The 7,402-nt window shown below is 37.0% G+C and overlaps 1 pseudogene; it reads left to right on the forward strand.

The window, feature by feature from the left end:
• Nucleotides 1-2,904: 2,904 nt before the first annotated feature.
• Nucleotides 2,905-3,426, forward strand: LOC101416606 (ER membrane protein complex subunit 4 pseudogene; annotated as a pseudogene).
• The last annotated feature ends 3,976 nt before the right edge of the window (nt 3,427-7,402 follow it).

The raw sequence follows: 7,402 nt of genomic DNA on the forward strand, positions 1-7,402 counted from the left end.
AAAAATGCCACACAGAGATCATGAATCATGTTTTCAAACTAAGAGGCTATGACCATGGAGACTGGAAGGAATGAGTCCTTGGATCTCCATTTTCTTCAACTCCAGGAGGGAAAAGGCACATTCAGTTTGGACCCAGTTTAATACGGAATCAGCTCCTTGAGAAATGATCAGAGGCATTTTTGAAAGTCAAATGTGCCCAGAGAAACCTTTCTGAGCAGGGTAGCACCCTTTTTCTAACCTCCTTCCTTGGCTTTCAGGCTTTCAAGTGGCACAGCGAATCTTTTTTATTTCCTTAAAGTCTTTCTTTTCATCTCCTGCACGTCAAACTCTTGTCTCATTATGATTTCACTTATTTCTGTAAAGGCAACTTGACAGCTACAGAACATTTGAGGGAAAAGTGGAAGGTGGGTGGTCATGAGGGGGAGTGAAGAAGCCAGCAGAGAGAAATAAAAAAGGAATGAGCACATGACAGGGAGTCCTCAGAAAACCCCTTGGGTGACACTTTCAGAACTCAGCCATATGGCAGCACAGTGACTTGGTTTTTCTTTTGAGAAGGCTCTTAGAACATTAATAGAAAGTGGAATGAAGTGATTGCTGCTTAGATAGCAGAGAAGTAGCCCAAGTTTCCTAATTTCCCAAAACTCCACTAAACACTTAGTTCTTGCCCACGGAACCCTACCAGTGGGCTGAGCACCTTTCTCTCCATCGGTGTTCACTGAAGGCCATGGTGGACAGTCTCGTCAGAGGCAGCCATTTCTTACTAATTTATTCATTCATTTATTTCTTATCTCATTCCAAAAAATGAATTGAGATGATACAAATTCCTACTGCTTTTTATATGGCTCGTCTTCTCTAATGAATAATTTCTAGTAGAGCAGCTTCCTCATACCATATGCGAAAATCAATGGTCTTCCTGTGGAAATAAAGAAGAAAGGATAAGCGAAAAGACTTTCAACTACTGAGAATATATTCCAGTGCTTCAACACACTTCTAGCCTGAATTTCTCTGTTATCCTTTCTACTACTGAGACTTCAATACTGACTTATTTTGCCAGGCTTCTATGACAAATATTACACAATGGGCTGGTTTAAGCAACAAGCATTTATTAGCTAAAGTTTTGAGGCTAGATCAAGACCCAAATCAAGATATCAGCAAGGCTTGCTTTCTCTCTGAAACACGTGGTAGCGTGGTATTGGCAGGCTGCAACCCTCCTTGGGGTTCTTTGGTTTGTGTCACTGCTGCCTGTCACATGGCAATGTCCTTGTTCACCTCTGTGACTTATGAGTTCCCTTTATAAGGCTTGCAATAATCCTGATTAACAACCACCATCATTCACTTGGGCCACACCTTAACCAAAAATAACATTTTTAAGAGGTTCTGTTTATAATGGATTTATACCCACAGAAAAATGGATAAAGATTAAGAACACTTGCTTGTTGGGGGTTCATAAATTCAACCTCACATACAGTATTGATTGTATATTAATCTTTTATGCTCTTAGTCTATTGTAACTTAAACCCAATCTTGATTTCTTTGCCTTTATTGACACAACCCAAAATATAAGTTCTATTTTTAAAATAAGAAATTGTCTCTTATTTCCTGAATATTTAAGACATATATTAAAAGAATAATCTAGAATATTTTACTGGTGTTACTAATGCAGCATAATACAAGTTTCCCATATGTGTAGAATTAAACCAGAAAGAAATACATGTTTATGTATATATGTGGATGCAAAAGCATTTACCTATAACTCATATTCTTTTTTTCTGTCACCTTTACTAACTTCTATGAAGTTATCTAAAGAGAAACTCTCTTGAATGAATGCAATAACATACCCTTTCATAACTTTCATTTGCTTAGAATGGATGATAATTTTCTTTGATAAATTTGGGAGTGGGAAGAAGATAGGGTTTTGACAGCTACAAACAGGAAATTGGCAGTAGCCCTCATGTGTGGGAATAAATATGATGATACAAAAGATGGTTCACCACCTGCAATAGATTTAATAAGGATAATTTGATTCTTTTATGCATTTTTAATTGTTATTCTTTTCCAAAAGGAAAAGGCAATGCAGATTTTAAACACTTGAAATCACTCTTTTTTTTCTAACCTGTCTTGTCTTTGTGAATCTTATCTGTACTTTTGTCTTCTCAGTACTTTTAAGAATCATAATTGGTGTGATTATCTTGCTATGAGAATAATTAGTCATAGCTTTTTGACACTCTAAATGGGGAATATAGAATTTCAAGCAGTGGTGCTGAACAGCTAACCCATTCCAGTTTGAAACTTAAAAGGGCTGTGCCAGTTGAATTCAGGTACAAAGATTTTGAGATTTTGCACAGTTTTTACTTAATATGGTACAGGGAAGAAAGAACACAACTCACAATTTCACATGAGAAACTGAAAGGAAATTTCCTTCATGGGTTAATTGCCTGTTATGACCAATAAATAAAAAAGAAGTGTGAGATGAGTCTATAGAGAACCAGATTTTTCCTTACTAACTTATATTGTCTTGGAAAATGACTGCAGAGCTTTAAAAACTCAGAGAAGGCTAGCATTACCCATACTCCATTCCAACACTAGAATGTTCTAATATCGGAATGAAATGGGACATTTGTTCTGCGTACAGATAGGCTGAGAAGCCAATGAAATACATAGTGGGATATCACATGCATTTACATAATCATAGGGTTTTCTTTTATATTTATTTGATTATCTAATGTAGTCAATTTAATTTTTCTCAACATTTATATAGCTTTTACATTTGAATTAAAAAAGATCTAGATTCACTGGAAATGGACTTGCAGAGGAAGATGGAGAAGTAGGGGGCTCCGGGGGCCCTTCAGTTTGGCAGTCGTTTTGGAGTAAAGGGTTTTGTTGCTTTTGGAGGTGACTGTTGCCATGATGGCCCAAGGGACCCTGGTGGCCAACCAAGGTCAACTCTTCAAGTAGGTCATAGAGCTCAGCAGTCCTGGAGGAGGTAGCAGGGGTCGAAGACCAAGGCAGTGGCCAAGGAGACTCCTTGTACCCAGTTGGTTATTTAGACAAGCAAGTGCAAGAGACAGACCAGATGCTGATGGAGAAGCACTGCTGGGATATTGCCTTGGGTCCCCTCAAACAGATTCCCATGAACCTCTTCATCATGTATATGGCTGGTAATACTATTTCCATCTTTCCTATTATAATGGTGTGTATGATGGCCTAGCACTTATGGCCATTGGAGCCACTTTCAAGATGCTAGAAAGTCCAAGCCAGAAGTTTCTGCAGGGTTTGGTCTATCTCATTGGGAACCTCATGGTTTTGGCATTGGCTGTTTACAAGTGCCAGTCCATGGGACTGGTGCCTACACATGCATCAGATTGCTTAGCCTTCCTCAAGCTCCCTGAGAGAATGGAGTTCAGTGGCGGGGGACTGCTTCTGTGAATCTGAGAAAGAACTGCCTGGCACCTTATGCATTTGGATCTTATTTACATACTTATTTGGACCCATTGGCTCCTGAGCATATCCACCCTTACAAATTATTCTCATGTTGAATCAAAAGTTCACTTCTCCCCATGATGAGGAAAAAAATCCTAAAAGGACAATGTCCATATTGCTACAAACACAAAAAAATTATACCACAATCCTGTCTGAAAATAACGTAGAAAACTTTATTCATGTTTCCAATACAGAGCATACAACAAAATCATAACTCTATATACACAAAGAATAGTTGCTGCTAAATCAAGAACCACAGCAGCATCTCAGTACATTAAACAATTGAGAACAAAAAATGTTGCACAAGTTTCCCTTAAACCTTTTGTCATTATTTCACTTCTCTTTAACATAAGCTGTGATATAAAAATTCTGTTGGGGACACTTGTGGAAAATTTGAGAAACTAACTCTGGATTCAGATTTTACATAATGAAAGTAAACCAGACAAAATGAGTATGTAAAAAAAAAATGATCTAGGAACATTGAAAAAATAAACAATGAGGAAAATATAAAGCGAGAAATAAAATTTATCTAAAATATATACTGTCGTTAATATCCTTCGATAAACACATAATATAATATAAATGATGTCATGCCATACATGATTTATAAACTATTTTTCCATACAATAATGAATGGTGGTTAATAGATTCTATACAGGATCTAAACATATCATGTTTAACCCATCATTATAATATACCATAAGTTAATTAGTATTCTATTGATGGGTACTCAATATTTGTTGATATGAACAATCTTTGAAAGAAAATATTCAGAGCATATTCTTTGAGAAATTTTCTGATTATCCTCTTAAGTTTTCACCATAGACTTTTAGACCTAGATGGGAACTTAGAGAAGGTCTGTTTCAACAAGAGTAGAAGAAAGCTGAAATTAATTGCTTAAAGTTATAACCTCAAACAGTGACAAAGCTAAAACTATTTATTTACTGAATGTGTGCTGTGAAAGTAGCATCGTAACAAGCAAATTGTAATTTTTAAGGCAAGAAACCCAAACTTGCCTATTGGAACCTATCAAAGCTGTAACAAGTAAATCATAAGCCATGTAGAAGGTAATTAATCATTATGTGGTTATTAAATTAGAAAATCTTGCTTGATACCAGAACTTTTATAATAATTTCCTTACTGTTCAATCTACTCAGTATCTTAATATGCTCATCCAACATGCAAACTTCTATGACTTATCAGTTTAAGAATCAAAGATGATTATGTCACTCTCTTGTATAAAATCTTTATCTTTGTAACAGTTCCTGGACCTAAAATGACGCCAGGTTCAAAATTAGCACACATTGCTGATTCAATAATAGATGACCAAATGACCTGATAGGTCAGATTGAAGAGTTTAAGAACAATTCCATAGGAAATTAGAAGCCATTATTTTCATTGACTGGATTATTAATGAACTATATAACTATAATTTTATTATAATGATTTATAATTTATAATAGCCTATTAATGGATTAGATGTTTACCTTCTGCCACTCTACTATATACAATGTATACTCTACTAGAGTAAGACAGTTTGCAATGTAAAAATGGAAACAGTCCTGGACTTGGCATGTGGCTGCGAGACTGGGTTGGAAAGGTCAGCTGAAAGAGATAGTAAGAGGAACATCTGACAGCACCAAAAAATTAGGCATTCCAGGGATTCCCTGGTAGTAAAGGAGAAGAAGAGTTCAAAATTGTACTACAGGGATGATTCTGAGAATCTGAAATATGAGCGCTTTTTTTCTGCAAATTATGAAAGCTGACAAGGGCAAATGCTTAGAGAGAAAGTAGATAATTTCCATTTAAAATTCAGAGAATCTAATTCCAAACTCCCCATACATTTCAGACTCCAATTTACCTTGTTTGTTGTGTTGAAGAAAGTAAGGATGACATGAGAGTCTCTAGTAAGTAAACTGTTGAAATTATATTATCCTCTACAATCCCAAGACTTAATTATTTAGCGACTATCAAAAGTAGGAAGAAGTGTTCAGCATTCGTGTGAACAAACATAACTTTAGACTATTGACTGTTCCATAAATATTCACAATCCGTCTGTTTAATATTTTTCCTTAACAACAATAAAGCCATTGCTTGCCCATCTATAGTTTACGGTGAGAATTACATGTACAATTACAGAAATATGTTTAGAACTGTAGCCATCCTAGAATAAGTGTTCAATAAACTCTATTTACTTAAAAATTAATTCAACAAATATTTATTGAGGACCTGTTATAGGTCAAGTGAGCACATCCATTAAGAACTCAATAGGTTGTAGTTACTTATGAATTCAATGTTCTCCTTTAAAAAGAAAATTCTCCCTTCTGGCTTTTCTTTTTCCCCTTCCTCCCTTTTGGTTTGGAGGTGACTTGAACTTGAACTCCAAGTGTGAAAGCACTGTCCAGTCTCAGGGCTTTTGCATGTTCTTCCTTGTCTGCTTGGACATCTGCTGTGTTCATGGCCTCAAAACTTTCAGGTGTCTGCTCAAATGTCACCTTCATGGAGAGGGCGTCCCTAAGCTCCCTATAAAAATAGACCCAGCAGTTGGGCATTGCCTCCCCCATCCAAGGTCCTGGGGTTGGTTCCCAGTGTCTCCTGAAGATAAAACAAGCAGACAACAAGCAGACAATGAGCAAAAACACAATGAGCCAACAAATGAGGGAGCCATCTCAGGGGGGTAGGGGAACCCTTCAGAACATCCCTTTTGAGGATTGAATCCTGTCCTCCACAAAAGACATCCTCAAGTCTTCATCTGCATTCTTGGAGATATGAAACCATGTGTAAACAAGGCCTTTTGAAGATGTTATTATTTAAGTTGAGGTCAGGATGGGCTTTAACTATATGACTGGAGAACTTATAAAGAGAAGAAGTTCAGATGCAGTCAGTAGAAGCCAGATGTCAGAAGAAGCCAGAGGAGAGGGAGATGGCCATCTCCAGGACACTAGCCACCTGGGGAGAAAGCATGGTCTTGCTGACATACTGATTTTGGTCTTCCAGACTTCAAAATCATGAGACAACACTTGTTGTTTAAGCAACCCATTGTGTGGTATTTGTCATAACAGCACTGGCAAACTAAGACAAACACCCACCGCTCCTGATTCCTTTTACTTTGTCTTAGTGTGTTAATTTAATAGAATTTATCACCATCTGACATATTATATACATTTTTACCTATTTATTTTGTTTATGGATTCTCCCTCTCCTTAACCCTCCCCGCCACATGTACACACACACACCTAGGGTATGGACTTTGTCTTTATAGTCAGTATTATTTGTCCAACATGCCAACAACTAACAACAAGTTGAAATTCACTAATTATTTATTGAATAAATCAACAAAGGAGAAGAAAAGAATGGCAGCCAAGTATCACATGTTAGAATGTACCAGGCAGTATGGTTAGCACTTTGCAAACCTTGTTTCACTGATACTCATATTAAGCCTATGATAATGGCTTTATTATTGCTACTTTATGAAAAATTTGAAGAACTGACTTAGAGCACCAAAAAGCATGGGGGAGAACACCTCTGATCAGGAGGCGGGAATGGTTTCCCATAGGCGGTAGGTTCTTAGTAAATAGCCAAACACTGAGAACTCTGAAACCCCTTTGTGCAGGTTTGATTTCAATGTAAAAACCCCTGCCACAGTTCCTTGGGATCTTTTGTGCTGGAGCATACGCAGACTCCCCTATTGTGACTTGGCTCGTATTATGTACTTGTTAGTCAATTGGAACTTCTACATTTCATCTAGTGCTTTACTCGACATGAGATTATGTACTGCCCTGGCTGCCCTTTCAAATTAAACATCACGAAATCAGTGATATAGCATTCAGTGCCCACTGCTTGCATGGAAAAAAAAAAAGAATCCTAAGTAAAACCCTACTATGATTCCTTCAAAGTGAGGGTTGGGCTCTGGACTAGGTGT

The sequence above is a fragment of the Dasypus novemcinctus genome, chromosome 20, assembly GCF_030445035.2.
Source record: "Dasypus novemcinctus isolate mDasNov1 chromosome 20, mDasNov1.1.hap2, whole genome shotgun sequence".
NCBI lineage: Eukaryota > Metazoa > Chordata > Mammalia > Cingulata > Dasypodidae > Dasypus > Dasypus novemcinctus.